Source organism: Felis catus, chromosome B2 (genome assembly GCF_018350175.1).
Source record: "Felis catus isolate Fca126 chromosome B2, F.catus_Fca126_mat1.0, whole genome shotgun sequence".
NCBI classification, from domain to species: domain Eukaryota; kingdom Metazoa; phylum Chordata; class Mammalia; order Carnivora; family Felidae; genus Felis; species Felis catus.
Window position 1 is genome coordinate 38,770,080 of NC_058372.1, and position 27,493 is coordinate 38,797,572.

At 52.6% G+C, this 27,493-nt stretch overlaps 1 protein-coding gene and 1 long non-coding RNA gene across 4 annotated transcripts in view; one reads left to right on the forward strand and one right to left on the reverse strand.

Annotated features, from left to right (window-relative positions):
• Window positions 1-27,493, reverse strand: part of LRFN2 (leucine rich repeat and fibronectin type III domain containing 2) — a 190,143-nt gene that overhangs the window by 135,834 nt on the left and 26,816 nt on the right. The window lies entirely within an intron of this gene.
• On the forward strand, window positions 1,161-10,951 carry LOC109499661. 2 transcript variants are annotated; one of them, XR_002157062.3, is made up of 3 exons: window positions 1,161-1,872; window positions 6,927-7,077; window positions 10,181-10,951. It is a non-coding gene; the product is annotated as an uncharacterized LOC109499661 (long non-coding RNA). The 2 variants fall into 2 exon arrangements; XR_002157063.3 differs by having other exon boundaries at window positions 6,948-7,077.

Below are 27,493 nucleotides of genomic sequence, written 5' to 3' on the forward strand. Positions count from 1 at the left end.
GCAGGAGGCCATTGGGGTCAGGAGGGAATGCGCTTTCTCCTCAGGAAAGGAGAACGGGCGCTGGGAGCCCTGCGCCTACTCCCCGCCCCCTGCCCCCGTCCCCAGTTCTGCAACAGCAAGACTGTGTGCACACCCAGGGCCGGCACAGACACAGGGTGGGCTCTAACTCTGCCACCAATGTCCCACCTCTCCGGTATAACCATCAGATCCTGGCCCTCTTTCCTAGCCAGCCAGCAGCAGGCTCCAGGCTCCCTGCGGTGAGCACCCTCCTCAGCCCGGGATGATTCTGCCCAGCCTGAATGCTCCCAAGTAACGCCACTCGCTGCACCGACTGGCACCCCCAAATACTCCCCCCGCCCCCGCCACCTCTGCTGAGCGACACCTCTCTGAGTATCCATGTGGGTGTGTGATACACCTGCCCATTCACTCATTTGCCTCCTGTTCCCCAAGAGAAATTATCTGTGCCAGGCCCTGCCCCCAAGGAGCTGAGCCCAGCAGAGTCTGTCCCCTGGGGGACAGCTGAGGACTCTTCTTCACCATACGCCCCAGTTCCACTGAGGTGTCAAGAAGTGAAAGGGTATTCCCGGGACCCCAGATGGAATGTGGTGGGGTTGGGGGGAATAACAGGCAGACGCCGGGGAGCTGACTGCACGGGGGGAATCCCCTGGAGCCTCGTCTTACCCACCCAGAGGGTGAAGATGGTGGAGAGAAGGCTCAGGGTGTGGGGCAGGGCCCAGGGAGACACGGGGCTCACTGGCGAGGTCCCAGACACGCCAGCTACAGGTGGAGGTGACAGGTCTCAGCTGCCACGCACGGGATGGGCTCCCTTGCAGAGGATGCTGGGAAAGATCCCTCAGCTGTAACATGGGCCTCAGTCAGGGCAGCCACAGACAACCCCCTGCCCGGGGCTGCGGCACCTGCCCCCATGACAACGTGCCCATCACCTGGCTTCCACCCACCCCAGGTGGGTGCAGTCACTCAAACACAGGCACCCACCGGACCTCGCAGTGGCATGCGGCATCAGACAGGCACAGAAGCTCACCCCAGCCTGCACGTGGCACCCACAGAGGCACACTATCTATAGACACATAAACGGGCGGCTGAGACTGCCCCCCCCCCCCCCCCGCCCCATACACGTACACACGAAACAGTGCCACAGGCAGGCACACACCGCCAGGCCCAGTACGCGTCTCCACCCTTGTGGGTGTGGCTACACGCGCAGGGACTCCGTCACGCAGACCCGCACTCACGCGGCCGCGAGTCCAGGCACTGGTCGTTCAAACACAAGCGCACATGGGCACGCTGCGCTCCCCTTCCAGGCCGGCTGCCACGTGGCCCTGACGCTTGCGGCCAGCACGCTCATGCCCCTTCTGACATGTGAGGAAAGAGGGCTGTGTAAGGCCCGCACTCCTTAGGGAGTTTCCAACGCCCCTGGTCGCCTTTCCAGGAGATGCAGGCTAGGAGTTTTCCAATTAGGGAACGGAACCCTGAGTGACGCAGTGGCAGCAGGGGGTCATTAGGCACGGAGCCCAGGCAGTACTGGCGAGGAGGAGGAATGAACTGGGGGCGGCCCGGATGGGTGGGCCGGAGGCACTGCAGCGAAACACAGCAAGCCAGCAAGCTTTTTGCGGATGGCTTTGTGACATCCGCATAGTGCTGATCCCGGCCTTGGCCTCAGCCTGTGGCCCTGGGCAGCAGTGGCTTCTTCGCTCCCCTCCCGGGAGAGTGACGAGCACCCAGGCCATGGCAGGAACCCTCCACCACACGCCCTTTGAGCCGGGATGGGTGGACAGAAGATGCTAACGAGACCTGCTCACTCTCTCTGCATCCAGTGCCGTCCCCACTCTGACCACACCTTGCCTCTTTCAACAGGTGAGGCTGCTCCTGGTACCTCCCAACCTCTTAGCTCCAGCCAGAATATCCTTCAGAGGGCCAGGTTCCCCCAGCTGCTCTCTCTGCCTGGGGGGAGAGTCCCCTAGGTCTCCGAGGACACAGCAGGTGCTGTGCTCCCCAGAGTCGGCACAGCCACATTTTCCCAGAGGGCATCTGATACCAAAGCACCCTCTAGATGAAGGTAGGATTGCAAAGCAAGTGAATTCTAGGGACCAGGGTGGTAATTCCCAGCCCCTTGTTCTGCCAGCTACACGACCCATCTGCAAAATGGGCAGCAAACCATTTCCAAATAAGTGCTTGGGTCTGATGACTTCTAGAATTCCTACCAGCTTTAAACGCTGGCATATTCCGGATTAATTTTGAGGGGCAGATCTTCACGACATTATCAGGCACGTTGAGAAGACCACACTTCTGTTCCCCCTCCAATGCATGGGCCTCTCCCTGGCTTTTTCAGTCCCTGCCCGTCGGCACAGAGTCCAGAGGGTCCGCCATCCCTCTCATTCTTGTTTCCCTGCTTACACGGGTCCCATAAATCCTTTCTGGGATGAAGCCTGGGGCACCTGCATATTATGCACACATATCTATGTGTGTGTACCTCTCTCATTGCCGCCAGAAACAATTAGCTAGGGTTTTGGCAGCTGAGTCATATTCTTGGCTCCCATTCAGCTTCTGGTCTGTGCACACCCAGGTGTCTTGCACATCTGTATCCTCCCCACCCCTATTTCTGACTACCCCCCCCCCCATCCTAGCTCTGCTGTCCTCTTTCCTCCTCCCTCCACTCACCTAGAGAAACAAGCTGTGGGAAAACAAGACTGTGATTTTTCATCGTGTTTATAAATCTCTTAAGCTCTGCACGGGGCTTTTTTTTCAGCTCGAAGGCAGGCTGGAATGTTGCTGTTTTTGCAGAGAAAATCAAAGGAAAGGGATTATAATTATGGGTCAAGCCCTGAGCGGAAAGCAGCTGCATGCATTGGGGGCTTCCCTGGCTTGGGTATCTTTTGAATCAGCAAAGCGCCAGGCATCCAAGAGGCGTGCTGAAAAGGGACTCGACCTGGGTGTTTTGCCTCTTCTGGTTCATTCCATCTTGTCCTCCTGAAATGCCAGGCTCCACTGAATGTCGCCTATCCTTATCCTTGGTGTAGCAAATGCCTGCAGCCAGGTTGTCAATGCTCAGTTCATAAGCCACAGAGGGATCTGGGCCTGGCATGCTCACCTGGTCCCAGTCACACCCTGGGGAAGCACTCTGCTGGCCCCCAACAGGGACAACCCCCACCCGCCACTGTCCCCACCCTGAATTGCTGGGCCATCCACGGGACTCTTACATGAGGGTGTAACTAGCTAGTTCTACCCTAAGCCTGGAGGTGCCTATCGAGGCAGGCAAGCTGGGAGAAAGAAGAGAGAAGAGGGAGGGGGGAGGGTTGGGGAGAGAAACTAGAACAAGTCCTCGGTCAGAGCTCAAACCCTCCTTCCCTGCAAACACAGTGACCTGCCTGACCCATGGAAGTCTGCCTCGTGTCTCACGCGTCCTCACTAACGCCAGACCTCAAAGTCCCATCTGAGGCTGACGCCTTGAGACCTGTTCTTGTTTTATTACTTAGCACAAACTTCCGGAGTCAACTTCAGGCTGAAATGAAAGCCCCAGGCCTAGCATCCCGGCAGCCGAGCATTTGAGGGTGGATTTGAGTAAACAGCCATGCATAATCCTGTGTTTCCCCAGAGGGCCACTCATTCTTGCCCCCAAAAGTCTTTGGGCCCAGAGCTCCTCCTCGCAAACCCCACATTCAGACCTCTGAGCGGAAGAGAGCTGTGAAGTCATCTGCTCCAGTGCCCTCCTGTGACAGCTGGAGAGGAAGAAAACTGGCCCAAGCTCACGCCTGCCCTCTGCCCTCCTCTTCAAAACACAAACCTGCAAGATTAACGGGATGGCTTGTCTCGCTGGTTCCAGCAGAACTGGGCATAAGCTGCATTTTCATGGCGCGGAGAAGGTGGTACTGGCCAGAGACAACAAGTCCCAGCTCCGTGCTGGCTCCAAGCCAGTTACCTCCTCTCTTTGGACCCCAAACCTCAGTCCTTATGAGGGGATAGAGCAAATGGGTGACAGAGCCTTTGCAGCCGTGAGGAGTGCAGATATGTTAACTGGACAAGAGCGGTCAATGGGCGGGGGATGGTGGGGGATCACGTTAGAAGCACAGGGTCCTGGATTCAAATCCTGCTCTCCCATTTACTAGCAGATGGTCTGGGGTACGTCACTTCTTATCTCTGGGCCAGAGTTTCTGTACAGTAAGCCAGGGATAATAAGAGCACGTACCTCATGGCATAGTTGTGGGATTAAATGAACTATTTCATGCAAAGTGCTTAGCTCAGCGCCTAGCACGTAGTAAGGGCTTAATAAATAGTATCATTACCTTTTTCCTATTGGAAATTGACCAGATAGCAAGGAGTCTAGTCCTTTAATTCTGAGGAACTAAGCAGTGGGGGGTGGGGGGGGGCACCACAAAGGTGGGGTCCTCCGGCAGGGCAGGGCACTCAAGGCTATGGCCCCGCAAGACCGCTCACTCATGCGTAATGCAGAGCCCAGCAGCCGTAGCCACACTGCACACGTGTCCTGGGCAAAAAAGGGGAGAGAACAGGCCACCTTCATTGAAAACAAATTGATTGATTTGTATTCGCCGATCTTCTGATCTTCCACACCTCGGCATGCTAAGTAGGCTACTGTCCATGGGCCACAGAGGCTGGAGGCCGGTGGGGACAGAAGGGAAAGGAGAGAGAAAGGGACCTACAGGAGGGGACCCCAGGAGGAAGAGGGGGAAGGTGGGAGAGGGGGAGAGAGAGGGTGAGGGGGAGAACAAGGTAAAAGAGGAGAAAGAAAGAGGGTGGACAGTGAGGAGCAGAGGGCAGGCGGGGAGGAAGGGAGGCCCAGGACCTGGGTTCTGGAGTTGAAATGCAAACTGGCACAATCTGCAAGTTCAGCAAATATCCTTTGGCCTGCAAGTGAGAGCTATTTTGCTTTATTTTAGTTTTTAAGTTTATTTATTTTGAGAGACCAAGCACAAGTGGGGGAGGGGCAGAGAGAGAGAGGGAGAGAGAGAATCCCAAGCAGGCTCCCCTCTGTCAGCACAGAGCCCGATGTGGGGCTTGAACTCACAAACCGTGAGATCATGACCTGAGCTGAAATCAAGACTCAGACACCTAACTGACTGAGCCACCCAGGCGCCCCAAGAGCTATTTTAAAATGTAAGTCCCGGGGCGCCTGGGTGGCGCAGTCGGTTGAGCGTCCAACTTCAGCCAGGTCACGATCTCGCAGTCCGGGAGTTCGAGCCCCACGTCAGGCTCTGGGCTGATGGCTCAGAGCCTGGAGCCTGTTTCTGATTCTGTGTCTCCCTCTCTCTCTGCCCCTCCCCCGTTCATGCTCTGTCTCTCTCTGTCCCAAAAATAAATAAACGTTGAAAAAAAAATTAAAAAAAAAATGTAAGTCCCATGAGGGCAGGGGCTCTTTGTTACTTTATTGTTATTATTTACTTTTTCTTAAAGTTTATTTATTTTGAGAGAGAGAGAGAGAGAGCGAGAGCGAGAGAATCCCAAGCAGACTCCACACTGTCAGTTTGAAGTCTGATAAGGGTCTCAATCTCATGGAACTGTGAGATCATGACCTGCACTGAAATCAAGAGTTGACGCTTAACCCACTAAGCCACCCAAGCGCCCCTTTTCTTTCAGCTTTGTATCTTCTGGTCCTAGAATTGTGCCTGCCCAGGATGGCACGTGAAAATATTTCCGTGCAATCATCTAGCAGGAGGTAGCCCAGTGGCTTCTGCGTGTTCTATCCTGCACTTGGGGGCCGAGTAGCGGGGGGTGCCCCAGGGAATCTTAATGGCTGACTTTGAAGATCACTGCTTGGCTGCGGAAAGAGGGTTGGGAGAGGGGAGGCAGAGATTGCAACCTAACAGCCCACAGTCAGGAGGCAATGGGCGGTTGTGCTGACAGGCGGCACAAGAGGGCAGCACAGAGACAGGGCCTTGACCGCAGCTGAGGATGTGGCTCTCCTGTGTGTGCTTGGTCCTAAAGGTATGGTACGTTCCAGAGGGTTTGTGCCAAACTATGCACATCATAACTCATCCTTCCTGGGAAAGGTGGTGGAGCGATTAATCCCAATGACCTGCTGATACTGACCCCAAGCCTCCCTGCAGCCTCTTATGCCCCCTACCACTGACAGCCAGACCCAGATCCATTAAGGACACAGGTGAGTAGCCAGCCCAAGTCCATAAACCACTTCCTGGCCAACACTAGTGGGGAGCTTAGGGGAGACCCTGCAGACATGCGCTCATTGGCCTGGCCAATTCTTGTGATACAGATTAGATGATAAGGTGGCACTCACCAGTTTTGGAGTCTGGATTCAAACCCCAGCTGATGTTATTGACTGTTTACTTTGTTCCATTTTGCATTTTATGTTCACTACCCTATGTGGCAGGTACTACTGTTATCCCATTTTTCAAATGAGGAAACTGAGGCACAGGTGAAGCAACAGGTAGAGAGTCAAGAGTCAGTGGCAGCAGCAAGATTTGAGTTCAAGTGGCTGGCTCTCGGCTTCTACGCCACTCATTTATATATCTTTTTAAAAGGCAATCTCTATGCCCAACGTGGGCCAACGTGGGGCTCGAACTCATGACCCCGAGGTCAAGAAATACAGGCTCTACGAACTGAGCCAGCCAGGTGCTCCCCCTCAACCTCACTTATTTAACCTCTCTGAGCCTCAGTTTCCCCATTTCTCAAATGAGGCTCATAATAGTATCTTCTTCCTAGAGTTACTGAAGGTTTGAAATCACATATATAAAATACTTGGTAAAGTAGGTATTCACAGCAGCTACTATATTTTACTGACTTGAGAGTGTATTTCCAAAAAAAAAAAAGTGTATTTCCACTGTAAAAATGGCAATAAAGCAAATCTTGATTAATGTCCGTGAGTGGCCCCAAACCATGGGGACTCTCCTGCCTCATAACACTTTCTCTATTATATTATTTAGCTTATTCCATCTTAGTCACCTTTGTTTCCCCTCCAGATCCACCATCCAGCCTTTTCTACCCTGATCACCACCCAGGGGACTGATCCATGTGTTCCACATCAATGGCCACCATGCTGACTGTCTTCCACTTCCCTTATTGGCAGGTCAACAGGGAAGACCAAAGGAGGTGAGAGGGAGGAGGGAGAGTGGGTTCAGGGTCCCAATCACTAACCCCCCTGCCTCCACCTGACATACACAGTTCCCTCCCTGTGAATTTGGTTGTGACCTTCAAGCAAAGATGACAGCTCCTTTTGGGCATGTTTCCTGGCACTGCTCACGTGGCCTCTGGGCTTCAGGAACCACCCCTTCCCTTCACCCTTTCAAGTTTAAGGATGGCAATAGCCTCCCACTGTTACTAGTCCCATGGTACTTCGTTATCCCTGGTTTCTCCATGTTACGTCCCCGGCTTTGCCAATAGTTCCTTTTTATTATTTTTAAATTGTTTTAAATGTTTATTTATTTTTTTTGAGAGAGCAAGTGGGGGAGGGGCAAGGAGAAGGGGACAGAAGATCCAAAGCGGGCTCTGTGCTGATAGCAGCAAGCCTGATGTGGGGCTTGAACTCACAAACTGGGAGATCATGACCTGAGCCGAAGTCGGACGCTCAACTGAGCCACCCAGGCGCCCCAGTAGTTCCTTTTTAAATAACCCACTCGAAGTGTGCCTTCTGTTCCCTGAAGGCATCCTGATCAATATGTAGCTTCAACTAAATGGAATGAGAGAGCATCACGCTCATTGAGATCTAGGCAGACTTTGGGTCAAATGTCATTCTAATACTTTCCAGTCATGTGACCTAGGTAAGAACTTCAGTTTTCCCATCTATTTTTACATGGGAGTAAAATGAGGGGTAGAAATAGTACCCCTATAGGTCATTTTGATCCAATGCATGTAGCACGATTCTATAAATGATAGCCATCAGCATTATTAGCATTATATTTATATCAGGAGCAGTCTGGCTATCTTCCCCCAAAGCCTCTGATTTTGGCTAGGAGGAAGCTGTGTGGTTCTGGAAAGTTGATTTCACCCCACCTTGACCCCAACCCGCACCTTCCCAATGGATACATTTAATTCCTGAGATCCCAGTGATTGGTTACAAGAGGAGCAGAAGACCCAAGCAGGTCTATTCAGACCGTGATTCAGAACTTGTTCCAAGACTGTTGGGAGAATGTGTTCTGCCTCCTTCTAGGTGGCCTGATCTATGGCCATGCAGCCTGCACCTGCCACAGACATCTTGCTACTTCGAGGAAGGCCAGCCTAAAGGCAAAGCCCACTCAAAGACAGCAAGGAAATGAAGCCAGACTTCAGTGAATCCATGCCTGGAGTGCACACCGCTTCCTTGTTACCCAAGCCAATAGCATTCATTTTTAGAAATCAGATCAAATTGGATTTTTGTGTACTTGTAATCGATTGCATCCAATGGACTGAGACTTTGTACCTGAAGTGGAATGTTGAAATAACTGATCCTACAATGTCAGGCAGGGTGTACACATCAAGCCAAAGAGACAGACTGGCAAACAATAAAGTGTTGCTATCCAGGGAGGGCCACGGCAGACTGCGGCTTGCACAACACTGGGGGCACCGCTGACACTCACGGCCATTAGAGAATTGTGTCTTGACATGTCAACTTTTTTTAATGTTTATTTTTGAGAGGGAGAGAGAGAGAGAGAGAGAGAGAGAGAGAGAGAGAATGTGAGCGGGCGAGGGGTAGAGAGAGGGAGACACAGAATCCGAAGCAGGTTCCAGGCTCTGAGCTGTCAGCACAGAGCCCGACACAGGGCTCGAACCCATAAACCGTGAGATCATGACCAGAGCCAAAGTCAGACGCTTAACTGACTGAGCCACCCAGGTGCCCCTACAAGTCAACTTTCTAGCAAATGGCAATCAAGTGACTTGAGAAGGGGGAGACTTTTCCAAAGTGGCACAATGATGCCAACTGCACAGGCGTAGGTGACACCAGATATGACAAGGATGTGGTTTAACCTGTGCCTCATCTTGGATTGCAGCCCCTGGGCCTGATTCGGCCATGGCAGGGAAGACAAATTTAGGACACTGGACTCCACGGACTACTTCTGTGCCTTCAATACAATGCAATGTCCTACAATACAAAGACAACCTTTGGTTCCAGGTGGCCCACTGAGAACTTGGGGGAGAAAATATATACGGCTTTGCCAAGAGAGGCTGCCACCTTTGGTTTGTAATCCAAATTTCTTGAGATTACAGTAATCTGGAGGCTGCCAGGCGATAAAGTGATACTGTAGGGAGTGAGCAAAGGTAGGTAATACGGAAGCCTAAGATTGGTATCAGGAGGAAGTCTGAACCCCCTGACCACACACAAATAAACTCCCTTCTGGGCACGGGACAATCCTGTTTGTTGTGAGGATGCAGCTGAGATGTAGCCAGGGAGCCTGGGTAGCTCAGTCAGTTAAGCAACCGACTTGGGCTCAGGTCATGATCTCGCGGGTAGTGGGTTCAAGCCCCGTGTCCGGCTCCATGCTGACAGCTCAGAGCCTGGAGCCTGCTTCGGATTCCGTGTCTCCCTCTCTCTGCCCCTCCCCCACTGGTGCTCTGTCTTTCTCTCTTTCTGTCTCTGTCTCTCTCTCAAAAAAAAAAAAAATAAACAGTAAAAAACAATTAAACAAAAAAGGCTGATGGGAGGTGCCTCCCTATGCAGAAGAGAAGGCCCCTGGGAGGCACAGGGAGGCACAGGGGGGAGGCAGAAGCTGTGACTCTAAGGGCCAGGATATGAGCAGAGCAAGGAGGTTACTAAAGAGACAATTCTCAAACTTAAGACTGACTCAGCAATATCTCTTGGCTGCTGTTATTGGCGCACGGTATTGACTGGGAAGTAAATAGACTGGAAATCTAAGGTCTTCAGAGAGAGTTACATTGTCAAGTCTGGCCGGTAATGGCCCTTGATTGCTCAAACCTTGAGGCAATGCCCAAATTCCCAGCCTCATCTGACAGGAGGCCCCTGCTAAAGCAATACAGAAGAGAGGGGTTCGCAGTGCCTACCTCGTAGGGGTCCAGAGAGGACAACGGACAAGGGAAGCCTCCCACCCCACCCTGGCTAACCAAGGAAGGCACACGCTGCCCAAAGTACATGCTCTAGACCACAGACCAGTGACCACAACGTGGCCTTCCGATTTTACTCATTTTCCAAATGGAGGGGGTATGGTTTTGTTTTGTGATTTTTTTTTTTCATTTTTGCAATTCTCATATTCTCTCTCCACAGGTGCCAGTTAGGTGTCTTGAGGTGTAGGTAGCTTCTCATTTGACAAATCGGAGGCTGAAACATCAGGACTCTCATCTGGATAGGATGAAGCAGCCCTGGGAGATGCTGGGTTGGGGGGCTGTAACCTGCAGCGGGGTGAAGCCTCACAATGCCTCGCTCTGTGTGTGAACTGAGCACACTGGATGTATGCAGGTGTTGTTGAAAGTACACATGGAATACAAGAGCAGGTGCTGCAGCCAAAGAGGCGGACATCAGCATTGCCTCCCAGGGTCCCTGATGAAAACCCCCAGTTTCCATGTAGGGCCTCCCGGGGGGCTGGGAAGCTGACTCAAACTCCAACTCCAGGTGGGAGCCTGTGTGTGACACAAGGCAGGTTAGTGATGGTTCAGGACCCAAGTCACAATGACTAGTTCTCAAGGAGCGTGTGATCCAAGTGAAACCACTAAAAGTGACTCTTGGGGACAAAGCACTCAGGAAGAGGTAATTACAGAGGCCAACTGCGTGCCACGGACTGTTCTAGACAATTGTAATGAACAGCAGAGACATGGTCCTCACCCTCCAAAAACCCACATTCTTCAAGGAAACACAGTATGCAGATGTGAGGCCAGGAAGGAAGGATGTCAGCGGAAGAGGACAAGGCCGGCACACCAGGAGCTCAGAACACCAAGAGCCAATGAAAAATGGAGCCTGGGGCCTGTTCAAGCTGTTCCTGTAGTCCACCTTACTCCCCAACTTTCCAAATACATGAACCGACACACGTCCTCTATCATTTTACCTAGTTGGAGTTGCGTTTTCCATTATTTGTATTTAAAAGATACACCGTGTGTCAATCTCTGGAGCTTAATCCACTTCTTTGGATCCCATCATCGCACCTAACCCCCTGGCAAGAGCACACACCGTGATTGGCAACATGTGTTGAATGAATGAACAAATGCAGACAACCATCAAACATGTGAGCAGATGTGGCTGCTGAGGACGGATTCCAGCACAGAGCTAGAGAGGCCACGACGCTACGACTGTACATGAGTTGTGAGGCTAGCCATGTAGGGTGACCGGGGAATTAACAGTGCATTCTCAATAAGAACAGCAGAATGTTTTATGAAAGTGGTTGCTCCCATCAGCTCTGACATGCCTGGGACAGATTCAATTAACAGAAAAGATCAGAGGTGGAAGGAGGAGAAGGATTCTAGTCCACGAAGTCCAAGTCCCTCACTTGACTGATGGGGAACCTGAAGCCAAAAGACAAGGCTTCCACATCCACTCAGATGGGCAAGAGGTACATGCTGTTCCCATGCTGTTCCCACACCGGCTGGTGGGGGAGGGGGCAGACTTTTGTTCCATCCTTGAGTACAATGCTTCTCAAAGTGTGGTCTCCGGACTTGCAGCCCAGAGTCACCTGGGAGCCCATTAGAAATGCAAATTCTCTGGGCATCTGGGTGGCTTGGTTAAGCATCAGACTCTTTGTTTAAGGCTGAGATCATGATCTCCAGGTTTTGTGAGTTCCAACCCCTGAGTCAGCTCAGTTTGGGATTCTCTGGCTCTCTCTCTCTCTGCGCCTCCCTCCCTCTCACTGTCTCCTGTCTCTCTCAAAATAAATAAATAAACCTAAAAAAAAAAAAACCAAAACAAAGACATGCAAATTCTCTTGGCCTCACCCCAGACTTCCCAAATCAGAAACTCAAGTGGGCCCAGTGACCCCTGCTTTACTAGGCTTTTCAGGCGATCCTGATGAATCCTCAAGCCAGAGAAGCACCCTTCTAGAATGGTGGTTCTCAAATCCTAATGTGCACACAAGTTCCCTGGGGCTCTTGTTAAACTGCCAATTCAAATTTCATAGGTCCGGGGTAGGGCCCGAGAATCTTCATTTTGAACTAGTTCCCAGCAGATGCCAATGCTGCTGGCCATGGCAATGCTGTGTAGACTATAACATCATCCTGCATCTGTTCCCCGTCACGAGTGGTAACTGGAACCTTCTCGAGGTAGCTGAGTGACACAGTCTCGTGGGCCTTGGAAAAGTGAAATCCCAGAGACACAGCACACCATGAAAAAGGAAGGAGATTTACAGCTAAATCGTTAGGTAATTCAGAAATAAAACCTAGGTCGCTAACCTCTCAAACCTTACTCTTCTTTCTCGCTTAAAAACAAAACAAAACATTTCATTATAAAAATAATATCGTTAAAAGATTTCGAGAAAAGGAAAGGAAGAAAAACACTCATACTCCAATCACCTCGGCTCAGCAACTATTTTTTTTTTTCTGTTTGCATAATCCTCCCAATCTTGGCCTGTAAGTATCCTTAAAACAAATAACTGAAAGCGGGTCCTATCATGTACTAGGGGGTTTTCTTGACTAGAACAATTCTGTATGGGAGTGCTGTAATACTAGAGCCATTTATCTCAATCAGTACAAACCCACACTTAATCACTTCATTAACATACTCAGCCAGTCAACAGTTAGCTGGAGTTACACTGTCTTGAATTTGCACCCACACTGTCCCCGTTCTCAGAGCAGGTGTGTGCCCCGGGCTCTGTGTTTTCTTCCAGCAACCATGCACTTTCCTTCTCATTCACTCTCCTCTGCCACTTAGGGGGAGGTCAGCTGCTAGCTCCTTCTCACCCGTTTCTAGTTCCTAATTCACCCACATCCCTAGGAGAAAGAGGCCCATCTCTGCCACCTGACTCTCTAAAGAGAGGTGGCTAAGGGGCGCCTGGATGGCTCAGTCAGTTAAGTGTCTGACTTCGGCTCAGGTCACGGATCTCATGGTTTGTGAGTTCAAGCCCCACGTCAGGCTCTGCACTGACAGCTCAGAGCGTGGAGCCTGTTACAGATTCTGTCTCCCTCTCTCTCTGCCCCTCCCCTGCTCATGCTCTGTCTCTCTCTCAAAAATGAATAAACATATAAAAAAAATAAAGAGATGTGGCTAAGTATCAACCAATGTAGATTGCATAACAAAGCAATTATGAGTTCAACACAACCTATTTATTGAGTTTTATTTTTATAATCCGCAAAACTTGCACAGAGGGGAAAAATCCCAATATATGACCACATCCTTGAGGGGTTTCAAGCAGCTATGCAAATGGAGTCACATCAAAGGGAAGCCTGATCTGTTCCAAGTCAGGGAGGCATCACACACACCCAGGACATCCGGCAGAGCAGAGGAAACAAACGATCAGGTTGGGGACCTGGAGGACACCCCGTCCCTAACCAGGAGAGTACTTTCTCATCAGTGTCCTGGACAGGAAGCCCGTGGGAGCACAGAGCGCAGCACCCAGGAAATGCTCCCCAAATGGAACAGGTGAGCAGATATCTGAGTGGCCACCAGAGAACCGCAGTTCTCGATGAACCGCCCCGCGTGCAATCAAGTGGTAGAGAGGAGCCACTTGCATGCATGAGCACTCTGCATGTGGCCTGGGGTGGGGAGGCAGGTGTTAGGTGAGCCGCGGGATGGGAAACTGAGGCACTGAGGCAGGGGCGAGCAGAGGTGGGCTAGGATCCGGGCTGTGCTCCTCACCCACTCAGAGGTCATCTCAGCAGATCATACTCGAGGCCACAGTCCCGGACACCGTTGCTCAAGGACTCAGAGAGGCCTTTGTCTCTCCCGTGGCTTCAGGCAGGCCTCTCCTGTCTTGGCTGAGCCTTCATAGTCTTCAAAAAATAAGTTTCTCCCCCATGGCCCTCTCTCTTGAACCTACTGACCCACTGGGGTCCCTCCATCCCCACCCCCTGGGAGTCAGGGCTTTCTTACTGGGCACAAGCCTCTGCCCCTTTGCCCTGCTCTACTCCTATGAGGACTGTGGGTTATGCAAAAGCAAAAGGGAGTTTGTCAAAGAACAGGATGCCCAGAGGTCTGGCTAGGAGAACGTCAGTGGACCCAGGATACCGTGTATGAGGTCAGCCCAGTTCTGGAGGCTTCTGTCCAATGGACTAACCTCACACCCTCCTTGAGAGTCTTGTCTCCTGGGGCCTTCCAGCTCTGTGTTGCCTACCTTGGTTTCACCCAGGAATAAGCTAAAATTCAAGGCACATAGAGGGAGGAGTTCACTGACGGATGGATGGGATAGATGGATGGGTGGGCAGATGAATGGGGCAGGGGAGGGGTGCGGATGGATAGAGAGATATATAAATGGATAGGCAGACAGACAAAACGATAGGGGGCAGCTGGGGTAGACAAACTGACAGGAAGCAGAAAGGTCCCCCCAAAATAGGTGGTTATTTTTACTCTTTTTTGTTTTATTGCCTGCTTCCCAAGAGCAGCCATTAATTCAACATAAAGTGGACCCAACAATCGCTCAGCTCTCCAGACCACTGCTTTGTAATCTGGCTGTCAGCTCATAACTGCAGCTTCATAGAACCACTGGCTATTTAAGCTAAAATGAGGTCCCCTTTTACAGATGGGTAAACTGAGGCCCAAGGAGGGCAGACGATAGGGCCCAAAGTCTCACACTGTTTGGTTTTTTTTAATACTTTTGTTTATTAATCCCTCTCTGTCTCTGTCTCCCTCCCTTAACCCCCCTCCTTCTCTCTGAAAAATCCCTCTTGTCCTGACTTTTACCTACATACCTTTCAACTACCTTTTATCGCTGCCCAGACTGTTTCTTGGTTAAAAGTCACCCCTCCTCCCCCAGTAAATCAACCTACGAGCACAGTGGTTTCCACAGCAAAAGCAGGAGGTGAGGCCGACGTTCTGTTTCTGACAAAGCCACTTTCAATAATGTATAATTAATTATAACGTATAAAAGAGGCCTTTTCCTTGCCTGCTGGTGGAAAGTTCTTCCTGACATCTAACATAACTCCATCCTTCTTTACAGCTGATTAAATAATTTCCCCCATTCTCTTTTCCCTGGGAACGTAAGGCATTGTCTTTGTCAACTTCAGAAAGGCCAGTACAATCAAATGCACTCTGCAGGGTTGAGGGGGGGCCCTCTCCCGCAGGCTCCTCCACCTTGGGAAGCTGGGCGGGGGTGCTGAAGACGAGCTCACCCACCAGTAAGGAGGTCAGGAGACCCGTTCCTTCTCTCCCCCACACGCATGAAACTGAGCCGGCAGGATGCAGGCAACCTTTCTCAGAGTATTGATCACGGAGGGATGGGTGGTGGCCACTGACAGGCCGTCTGGGCCCCATCCGGGAGGTAAGAGCCAGATGCAGTCACTACTCAGAGCCCCCTCCTCACAGGCCACCGTTCCAAGGGGGTCTGGGGGGAATCTGGAGAGACTGGCCTTGTGAGAGCGGTCCTGTATTCTCAGCCCCACACCCACATTCCCCTGCCTGCTTCCCTCCCATCCTCCCAAGGGCCTCCGAAACCTCCCCTCTGGCAGGAAGCCTCCTTGTACGGAATAGATGGGACCCAGTGGTGATTCTGGTCCAGCCCTCTCTACCCCGACTTGAATCCCTGCCACTGAGCATGCACTCACTCCATCCACACACCTCCCTGACATGCATCCTGCCCATGTAGCTCCTCACCTGACCTTGACTGCTTTCCTGTGCTACATCTTTCTTTTCTGCTGACCTCCATGTCATCTCAGACAGGGGGCTCCCTAAGAGCAAGAGGCATAATAAAAATCAGAATATCCTTAACAGTAATAATACACTGAGACTGTACTCTGTTCCAGGCTCCATGCCACGCACATTCTCAACTTTCACTGCTCTCCTGAAGCTCCACCTGCCCTGCCCTTCTGAGCCACCTGGAAAGGGCCCCACCAGCTGGAGGGTCTAGTATTGGCCCAGTGGCTCTAACTTGGGATCTGGGGAGCCCGGGAGAAGCCATGGACACCAGAGGGCCCTCCCAGGGGCCTTCCCCGACGTGGGCCCAGGCTGCATGGCCAGCTTTCCTGTCTAGCACTTCTATGACTACAGGGACCTAGTCCTGTATGAACTCAGGCCCATGTCTGGGCCCTGACACCTTGGCAGGCCCCTCTTGTCCTTGGCCAAGAGCCCTTCTACCCCAAAGGGCTAATGTCATCTAAAGATGTGCTGAAGGTTGCAGAGCACTGAGGATAAGGTGTGGAGGCCACGTGCTCCTCTAAAAGGGCGGGGCAGGGGGAGGAGGTGACCACTCTCACAGGACACTGTCACCCACACCCTGATTTTTGCAGGATATTTCACCATTACAGTCATGCAGAGGCCACACCCTTGTCCTTAGGATTGCAGAGTTTTCCAGAAGAGAGAACAGGTAGCGGGCACGAGGTTACACAGCTGGATAGCAGCAAAGAGGGGACTGGAACCCGGTCTCTCCCTGACACACATACACATACACACACCCCTACTAATGCCCAGGGCCCTCTTCTGAATGGGTGATTTCTTGCGACTCGTATCCTCCTATCTGAGTGAACCCAAATTTGGCCCATACCCAGAATTCCTGAGGCCATGGCCCATCCCTGCTTGGATCTCCCAAGATCCGATTCCAGTCCAAATCCCACTCAGGGCATGCTTCCATTTGCCTAGCCTGTGTCACCTCAGACTGAGAGCTCCTTAAACAAGAGACATAATAGTAACCAGGATCATAGTCAGCACTCAGCTGTCAGGTGCGTCTCCCGGTCCCTTCCCTCCATCAGTGTGTCTCACACCCCTTCTGCCATCCTGCTATCACCACATTCCATGCAGGAGTCCAGCTGGCAGCCCGGTACAATCTGGGATAGGCTGGCCGTGAGCTCATGACAGAGGGCATCGCACCATTCATCAGACCCTCCTTCACTCGGGGGCAAAGCCCCCATGGGCCCAGCAATGTGTCTGATCTTTTGAGGGCTCCAAGGAAGCAGAGGACACAAACCTGCCCTCAATGCACTGACTGCAGAAATGATGTCCTAGTTCTCTCACAGAAATGACACGGAAAGGCAGAAAAGAAAAGGGCAGGAAGCAGAGGTGTGAGGGTTCAGAGAAGGGGTAAGGATGGTGGAGATGGCAGCTGGGCCACGGCTGCCACTACTGACCTTCACCCTGGAGAGCCCCAAGGAGACAAGATCCACAGGCAAGGGTCAGGGAGGCTCCAAGGAGGTCTTGGGTTCAGGGACAGGCCTTGGCCTTGAGGGACATCTATAAACAGAGATGAGAGTGCAATGTGCCCAAGGGCAAGAAACCGGGGCAGCAGAGGTACTATGGCTGGGACACAAGCCACCACATCAGGGATGCTTCTATACACTGTGACTACGTGTGCAGATCCTGGCTCTTCTGTGTGACCTTAAGCAAGTTACTTAGCCTTTCTGTGCTTTACCTATAAAATGGGAATGAAAACAGCATCTACTTCATAAGATCCTTGTGAGGTTTAAGTGAGTTAATATTTGCAAGGCATTTATACCAGCGCTTGGTCCACAGTAGGGGCTATGTGAGACATGATTACTATTGATATTGATGATGATGATCTTTCATTGCACGGAAGGCTTTTCCATGTTTTGGGCAAAGATTCACTTGCCCATTGGCCTGAAAGAAGTAACAGATGTCAGCGGTGAGCAGCGGAGACCTCTGATGGGGTGTCACATGTTTCCTGACAACCCCTGCCCCCCATGAAGGGGTGGAGGAGAGGGGAGGAGGGGTGGCTGGGGTGGGGGGTTCCGGAGTTCCTGGGCCTGAATAAGCCAAAGTCCCCAGGGAAGCTGTTCGGATCACCCAGCGGGATCTTCCAACACCACACCTCCTTCAGCCTAGCTCCTCTGTGGATCCAGGCAGCAGCGACAGGCCCGGAGCCCAGGAATGGGAGGAAATCAGCTTACACCCTCTGCCCTCCCAAAGGGACTGATTCTCTTCTGGCCTGGCCAGTTCACGGCCAGTGGAGGAACAGCCAGGACTTCCTTCCTCTGGGTAGCTGAAGGCCTGGGCCACTGTACTCTGCTAAGGGTCTGCTCCTCCCTTCATCAGGCCCACCCAGGCCAGGGGCTGCACGGGGGTCTGGAGTGGGGGTGGGCAGTCAGCGTGGCTATGTGGCTCCTATGGGGTTTAGGATGATAGTGAGCCGAACTTGGGAAGCAAGCAGGTCACAGGAGGGCAAGGAGGGGAGAGAAGCCTTCTGTCTGAAGACGGTCCCTGACTTTGCAGAGTTTGGGGTCTAGTAGAGAAATTCAAGGGCAAACTGATGTTAGAATCATTAAATTTATTAGCATTGTTTTTTTTTTTAATGTTTATTTATTTATTTAGAGAGAGAGCACGTGAGCGAGGTAGAGCCCAATGCGGGGCTCGATTCCATGAACCGTGAGATCATAACCTGAGCCGAAATCAAGAGTCAGATGCTTAACCCACTGAGCGACCCAGGCGCCCCCGAATTTATTAGTATTATTAATAATGGCTCCTACTCCTATTACTACAGAGCTCCTACTCTGCTATTCTAAGCTCCTGCCTCCTGTCATTCCATCCCCATAAAACCCACTATGAGGTGGTAACGTCATTAGCACCTCTGTTTTTCAGATGAGGAACAGGCATGGAGAAGTGATGTAACCTGCCCAAGGTCCACAGCAGTCAGAGACAGCTCAGCGGCCAACGGCCAGGCTTCACCGAGACCCTGCACTGTGCACCGTGACCCTGCACTGGGTGGGGAAACAGAGGTTGCTAGCAATGCACCCCCCCCACACCTGCCCCACCAGGTATGCCAGCCTCCGGCTGACTGGGAAGGCGGCCCTCAGGAGTGACTTTTGAAGACAATAAGGATTAATGGGGACACGGAAAGGAGCATATGTTGGGGTGCAGATCTGAGCACAAAAGCATGTCAAGATGGGGAGAGAAGGAGCCACTGAGTATGGTGGGGGTGGGGTGGACGGCGGGTGGGTGGGGGTGAGGGAGCGCTGCTCTGTGTCTCCTGCATTTGTCAAATGTAGAAGGGGAGCGGGCAGCCTGGGAGGGATCGGCCTCTAAAGCCTCCTCCTGCGGAGAGCAGGGCTGGGAGGCTTCCTGATGACGCTGTAAATCAGGGCTCCTAAGTAAACCCATTACCGCGCCTCCGGCGCTCAGTCTATTGCCCGATGCCACTGTTCGAGCGGTTACTCGAATTTAGTTTATGACTCCCGCCACGGTAAATCCCGACGAGAGCAGACAGGGGCTGCGGATGCAACAACCCCTCACCCTGGGAATTCTTGGCCTGGCTGGATCATCCCAGGCTGCAGCACTGAGAGCCCTTCCCAGCCTGGTCAGGTAGAGGGTGGAGTGGAGGGAGGCGGAAGGGGGATGAGGGATGGTACTCACCCCTTCCTGTAATACCCAGACTTTTGACGCTGAGAAGTACCAGCCTCTGAGACCCAAAAGGGGTCAGAGATCCCGCAAGGGCCGGGTAGGCGGGGACTCAAGCCCGCCCCTCCCCCAGGCTTGTCCCACCCTTGCTGCCAACTGATCCCAGGCCCCCAGGACTTCCCCAGACTGAGAGCATGAATTCTGCCTCTGTGACCCCACAGATCCCCACTGCCCCTTCCTGGGCAGGCTCCCGGTCCTGTTCACAAGTCCTTGTTTCTCCCTCTCTGCCGTTCTTCCAAGTCCCACTCACGTGGGAGCAGCTGGTGCACAAAGGCCGACCTCCTTCCCTCTCCCATTTCCTGGGGAACAGTCCGGACTTGGCCCTCCCTGAGCCTCAAACTGTTTTCACCATCTGTCCGCACACACCTCCCTCCAGACCGCCAGCTCTCAGAGAGCTGGGATGTGTCTCCCTCTCTGCATTGTCTCCGTTAGCCCTGGGCCCAGTACTCAGGGGACGCTCAGTAAACATTTGGTGAGAGAAGTTTTCATTTCTGCAGCCCGAAGGTCTTGTAGTGTGGGAAACACAGGAGGTGCTAACTAAGTGTCTGTGGGCTGAACCAAGTCCAGCCTGGGAGGCCCTCTCCGACGGAGGCAGCACTCCAGCCAGCAGCAGGGGCCACCGCCAGCCACCCTCTCAGAGATCACGTGCTTGAGGCCTGCGGGCCCTTCCTGGGACCTGGCCAGCATGCTGTGAGGTGGGAGAACATCATCCGTGGTGGGGCAGCCCTGGTGGGGCCGGGGACCCTCAGCGATGCACAAATAATGTGGGAAGCACCAGAAAGTGCAAGGGGCAGAGAGGGCAGGAGGAGGGGGTGCCTGACTCCTGAGGGCAAAGGGTCTGGTGTGGCTAGCATGCTGCTAAGTGGAATGTTCTCTGTCTGGATCAGCGGACCGGAAGGCGCTCCAGAAGGAGAGCTCCTCCTACCAGCATGCGCTGGAACACACAGCAGCTCCCTACAGCCATCACGCCACACCTGCCTGATCACTCCAGATCGGTGTTTATCAAACTGTAGTGCACTGGCCATCGGTGGGTCACACAATCAATGCAGTAGGTCATAACTGGCAGGCTTAACAGATGAGACTAGAATCGAAGAGGAGAGGAGAGGACAGAACAGGGCATTGTACTTAGTAAGAGTGTTGTTTGATAATATTTTGTTTCCATTCTACATGTGTTGAGTATTTGTATATGTCAAATGTACACATCAGGATGTAATATAAAATACTTTTTCTTTTTTTTTTTATTTTTTTAACGTCTTATTCATTTTTGAGAGACAGAGTGTCAGTGGGAGAGGAGCAGAGAGAGAGAGGGAGACACAGAAGCGGAAGCAGGCTCCAGGCTCTGAGCTGTCAGCACAGAGCCCGACGCGGGGCTCAAACTCACAGACTGTGAGATCACGACCTGAGCTGAAGTTGGTCGCTTAACCGACTGAGCCACCCAGGTACCCCATAAAATACATTTCTTAATGCCCATTCCAGTTGATAAAATTTGAGTGTCACTAACATGGATGGTCCAGAGCACCCCTAAATCTACCCGACCCTAACTGATGTGTGTTCCCTCCCTTTCTGTACTGCAATTCGGCAACTCTGTGGAGTGATTCTCTGAACTAAAGGATCTCCTGAGCACACTGACACCTCAGTACAAAGCTGCCCTCACTACCGACCGGGGGGGGGGGGCGGGGGTGTCAACAGGGAGGCAATTCAATAGGATGTCAGGACATTCAGCCTCCAGGGCCCTGAAAGTGGTGCCAGGAGTTCAGGAAAAGGGCAGCTGGGAGGAGCCCCTCTGATGCCCTCTGCAGTTGGCCCTGGGAACTCCTCCTCAGTCTTCCAGGGAATGGGAAGGAAAGGCTGGCCTGAACCCAGGCCTTCTCCCCCAGAGTCATAGAAGGTCAGGGCTGGAGGGGACCTCAGGGAGCTTCTGCAGCAACCCTTGTTTTGTAGATGGGGAAACCCAAGCCCCCACAGAGGGAGGCCCAATGGTGCTTGGGACGGACCTGGGAAGAGCATGCCTGTCTCCTAAGACCTCCCCATGAGCATTGCGTATTGCTGCCCAGGCCTACCCTGCTCCTAGGGCACACGGGCTGCAGGCAGGTTACCCAGAGGCACCCTGTCCCCGCTGGGGGCTGTCTGCTGCAGATCCTGCCAGCTCTGGGGCGGGGTGGGGGATGGGGGGGGAGGGTTCAGGGAGGGATGAGGACTCACGGGTCATTCTCCTCTCGGACTTTCTGGGGGAGGCACCTTAGCTGGAGGGTTTGGAAGCAGCTGCTCAGAATCGAAGGGCTGAAATGAGGGTGAGGGAGACAGCCATTTCAGATATGAGAAGAATGAGAGTCCCGGCTTTCCCCACATTGAGCCCTAGTGGGAGAGTCAGGGTGGAGAGGGAAGGCCAGTGAGGACAAGTGGACCAGGGTAAGGGGCTGGAGTGGGGCAGGCTGCAGCAGGCCTGGGAGGGGGCACCCCAGCTGCTCACTTCTCCCAGGTTCTGGGTGAACCCTTCTCCTGGAGTAGGCTTCCCCCACCCCTGTTCTCTAGCCTTGGGTTGCAGGGAGTCCAGGGCATCTTCCCTCCACCTTCTGACCTGCAGTCCAGGAACCCCTAGGCAGGAAACCTCGGTCTTGCTCACCCCCATGGCCCTAGGGCCCAGCCCAGTGTCTGGCTCCTAGCAGACAGGAAGTACCAGAAGTATTTCAAGAATGAGTGAGTGAATGAATGAATGAATGAATGAACATAGTAGAGACTAGAGAGCACAGAACCTGCCCTCTGGAAGATGACAGGCCAGTTTGGGCATGAGGACAGAGAAGTAGAGGAAAAGCATTTCAAATTGAACATATGATGAGAGACAGCTAAGGGGCACAGACAAGGAAGGAGGTAGGATCTGGGGGCAAGGTTTGGCTACAGCATTCACAGAAGACTTCCTGGAGGTGGAGGTTAGGGGAAGGTAGGGTTCGGGCATAGGGAAGGAGGCAAGACAGTGTGGTGCATGGATTGGAGAAGTACAGAGACATGAAGGGTGCTGAAAGGCCTCCTAGGGCTGGGTGAGTGGTCACAACCAGGGACTAGGCCAGGCCAGTGGGAGCGTATGGTATGTAGGGAAGACGCACCACTTCCAATTTCAAAGCCCCCAGGGAAAACTGGGGAGGCTGTCATTCTGCCAGGACCCTGTGGTTCCAGCCAGAGTTCACTGCAGTCTCCTTCTCCTGCTCCTGAGCCTTGAAGGATCTTAGCCACAGGACAAGCAGAGAGGACGGGCTTCCGGGTCCTGCTGACATGCAGGTATGAAACGGCAAGAAAAAGCTCTGAAAAAGGGCCCAGTCTGATTCTGCCACCTCTTGAAGGTGACGACTTTCCTAGCAATTGACTATTAAGCCTCCATTGTACATGCAAAGGCCACCTGCACGCATGCGACACACACACACACACACACACACACACACACACACAATGTGCAGCTTGCCCACGGCTGCATCCAACAAGGGGCAGCAGGGAAGTCTTGGGGGAGCCGGCCATGGAGGGGTTGAGGGTCAGTACGTGGGACTCTGTGTGGGTAGGAGTGTGTATCACATGTGTGTCTCCCTACGGCCTAAGTCTAGATTTTGACCAAGTGCTGACGACCCACTAGTTGGCTCCTGGCCCTACCTGTCTCTTCCTGAGGGTTGACTCTAAGCCCACAGATGGCTCAAGGGGCCCCACGTGTAGAGACCCCTCCCTGCACACCTGCACGGTACCCACTGATGGCCCAGGTGCACATGGCGCCTCTCTCTGTCCTGCTCTCAGAATATCTGCCTCTCTGCCTCCAGTCAGTGTCTGTGATTCGACCTCCCTGTCCCTCTAGCTCAGATGCATAAGGAGGACAGCAGCAGGGCCAGCCACTGGGCCAGTGAACTCCTACCATATCCTCCTCTGGGGGGCCCTTGAGGGTCCTCAGGTTTGCTGAGTCCTTGCTTTCTCATCAAAGGGAGGAAAAGCGCAGGGAGCAGAAGCTGCCGGGGGCTCCCTGTCAATCCACAGCCACTTATCCTGGTGCAAAGACCATTAGGGAGCAGTGGTTTTTAGGGGGTTCCATCTGGATGAACAGCACCTGTTGCTATTTTTAAAACACATTTCTTTGTGACTAAGCCAGGATTAAGCTGAGGCAGAGGTAGATATGGAAGCAGCTGGGTCCCCAGACGGTCTGCCTTCCCTGTCAGCACTGAGGGCCTGCCGTGAGCCCCGGAGGCCATGTCATAAACGGTCTCATCTCCTGGTCTGCCAGGAAGCAAGAATAGAAATCAGAGTGGAAGCAATAGCATGGCTGTGGAAGGAGCACCAGTCTCCTACAGCGTCTTCAGCCCTGTCCCCGAAGTGTTCAACAGCTCCCCTGCCCTCATCATTTCCTCACTGTCACCCCACAGACACACCCGCTGTGTGCCAGCAAGGTACTGGATGTGAGGTGACTAAGTTTCTAAAATGACTACCATCACACTTAGCAACCGTGGTCCAGGAGCTGGGCTGGGTGCTGTCCAACATTATCTTATTATAGGACCTCATTTCATTTAATCAGTGGAACCGCTCTGCGAGGTAAGATCTCTTTTAATCCCCATTTGCTGGGTGAACATATTGAGGCTCAGGGAAAGGTGAATATACGGAGGCTTAGGGAAGTTATGTAACTTTCCCAAAATCACACAGCCAGTAAAGGAAGGTCTTGGGATTCAAATTCAGATGTATCTGATTCTGAGGTCCAGCCCCATGGCCATTAATCATCTGCTGGCCAGCTCCAAGAGCATCTGGTGTCCCGTGGTGGGACACAGGAGCCAAAATTACAATATACACTTTCCATCATGGTCATGACCAAGAGTCAACAGCAATAGTCATGCAACCAACAATCACTTAGGGCCTTGTGTGAGCTGCTGCCTGAGGGCCTGGGGATACAGGTGGGCAAGACAAAGTTCCTGATCCCATGGCGTTTATTAATCAAACGTAAGGTTCATCTCTGATGCAACCTTCACACTCACAGCTCCCTGAATCTAATCAAGGTATCATGTGACCATCACCACATCCTATTGATTTCATCACCTAAGCAGCTCCAGGATCTGTCCACTTCTCTCTGTCTCACTGCTACCACCCCAGTCCAAGCAACCCTTCTCCCTCTCCTGTACTATTCCAGTGGCCCCCTCAGTAGATTGCGTCCCCCGACCCCCACTAACCCCCAAGCAGCTTTCCACCATGCAGTTACAGTGAGCTTTTCAAAATGTAAATCTGGTCCCCCTTCCCTTAAATTACAATGCTTCAATGCCTTCCCATTTCTCCTAGCAAAAATGCTTCTTCACTGCCTCTGATGCCCTACCTATCTCCCCAGCCTTTCCCTACAGCATGTCCACAATGACCATCTCCACCAGCACTGTGATCGTAATGTCCATCCCCGCGATCATCCCGACCTCCTCCACTACCATCCCCTCCATCACAGCAGTGCTCAACATCACAGAAGTGTCTGAATCTTCGTAAAGCACAGCCTCCACGTGCGTGGCCATGCCGGGTGCTGTGTGCAATGATAGAAACAGGCAGCCCTGAGATCAAAGCTCTAACCATCTGAGACGTGGACTCAGACACACATCATCATGGCACCTGCTTGTTCAAGTGAACGCCTGAAGGGGGATCTGGAGTTTCTAGCCTTCCGCATCTCTAAGAAAAGTTCCCGGCCCATAGTCAAAGGGAGCACAGCTCTTCCTGCCCCAAGGCAGGATGTTTAACAGCCAGGGCCACCTGACAGAGGATTTGGCACCAGAGAAAAATCACTATAGAACCCCCTAACACTTCTATTCCAGCCAAACTTTGGGATCATGACCTTTGAGAGTGGCCTTAAAGAGAAACACAAAGAGTATGCTTACAGTAGAAAGAGGCAGGCCCTGTACCCCAGAGCTCTTAGGATATTATGGGTGAGTTCTTCCATCTCCCAGCTTTAAGGATGAGAAAACAGAAGAGGGTCAGAGAGGACACCCTCTTGATCTAAGGCCATACTGCAAATCCCTAGGACAGACAGGCTCCACGGTCAGCCTCTGAGACCCCGTCCCTTAGCCCACCTGGCCTCCTAGAGAAGAGGAAGCAGAGAGGGAAGACACTCGAGAAGGGAACAGCCTTCTGCTACCAGGTCCTTGTCCCCACGTCCCCACAGGAAAAGAGCAGGACACTCTTTATCTGGGTTTTGGGCTTTTAGTTATCCTCCACCACTGAGAGGAGAAACAAAATGGTGGACACAGCCTATGCTGGCCAACGGGATGAAATTATGGGAGGTGGTGGGAGCTTCTGGTTGATGCTGCCTTGACTAAAAGGAGACAAAAGAAATTCTCAACTCTAGGTCCTAAAGAGCTCCAAGGGAGGAGCCAGACCACTTTATTGCTTAAAGCCAGCTATTCCAAAGTCGTCTTGCCTCGGGCTTCCTCTCTGGGTCCCCATCTTCCTCCTCTCCCCTTCAGATCTCAGTTCCAGAAGAGATATGAGACATCAGGCAATGGCAGCTGGAGAGGCCAAAGAGATGGAACCCAAGGAGAGAAAAAATAATACTAAGTGGAACTTCCTAAACATTCATTGTGCACTTATTTCCACGTGAACACACACTCCTCACTGTTTTGAGGACTTTGTGTGCCTTGATGCATGTAACCCCACCGCGGCCCATGATGAGGAAAGTGCAGGCTGGCCTGGCTAAGGTGGAGGTGCTGGTGAGGGGGCCTGGCAGAACGCCCCCGGAGACTCAGCCCCCACCCATGTGAACTCTCGGGGTTCTTCTGGAAAATCCCTAACAACTGCCACTATGTTCTTTGATGCCCTTAGATGGTCTGCTCAGGAACAGAAATGCCCCGACTAACTGCTCTGCCAGCTGCCAGCTGATCAGTTGACCCCCCCAAATGTGGAAACAAGATTCACCATTCCTGGGTGCTCTGTAGATTTCCCCCCTCTCCTCTGTCTCTTATAAATCCAGCTCTTGCCTTTGTAGTTAACTGTCGTCTCCTGACTGTCCCGTCCTATGAGAAATGTTATAGAGGCTTGCTGACGGCCCGGGCTGTCCTTCCCCAGTACAGGTAAGGCACACCCATTGTGTGGTGTCTGCACGCGTACTGTGAAACCCTTGATCCACTGGGACTGGGGAACTGTGAGCCGGCAGGCAGGCAGGACTTGGATCTCTAAGACGGTATACAGATGGTGGGAAATTGAGGCTGCAGCTTTTCTGTAGCAAGGAGACTCACATGCATCTCAGCTCTCAGCCACGGCAGCTGACATGCCCCATGTGGGTGTGGGGTAAAAAAAGTTGTTCACGTGGGCAGCTGCGGGGCCTCCCACGAGACGAAAATGAAGATGCTTTATTTCCTGTCCTGTCCCGAATCCTCCCCTGACGCTAAGAAACATGGTGGTAAATAAAGTCTATTGTATCCTCCGGACTGGATGGCCGGTCCAAACCCACGCGCATGGCTGGTGGTCCTGGACTAACTGTTTGTGAGCTTTTGCCCCATTTTTATGGAGCAGGAAAGTGAGGCACAGGGAGGTCAAATGACTTGCCCAAGATCACATAGCCAGTGAGTAGCAGAGCTGGGTTGGAACACCCATCTACACTGGGGGGTTTAGTGTGGTACAGTGGGAAGGACATGGGTCACTTTATCAAGGGTCCTGCCATCAAAGGTGGCTCTGGGACCCACATCCATGTGCAGGGGGTCAACGGAACACATAGATGGGAACAGCTTGGTAGCCAGGGGAAGTGTGACCTCCCCCTGCAAGCCAGGGGAGGGGAAGATTGAGCAAGCCTTCAAGCTGATGCAGGGCAAGAAGGCCCTGAGGATGGAGTCTGTTGCTTCGAGGGTGGACCAGCCCGGAACCCGGGCAAAAACTGGCATATTCAGATGGCAGACTGGGAGGGCATCATGGAGGAGGAGGGGGAAACAGGCCTGGGAGGGGTTTCCCGGTGGGAACAACCAGCTTGGGGGCTAGTGGGCTGCGAAATACAGAATTTTCATTACGCCTTGGGAGCCTGGCTTGCAGTGCAGACAGAAAAGCCCTCCCTTGGTCAGGACATGATGGGGTTTACACCGGCCTGGGTTACATCCATGTGGGCTGCGGCTGCAGCTGGGGACCGGATGGCAC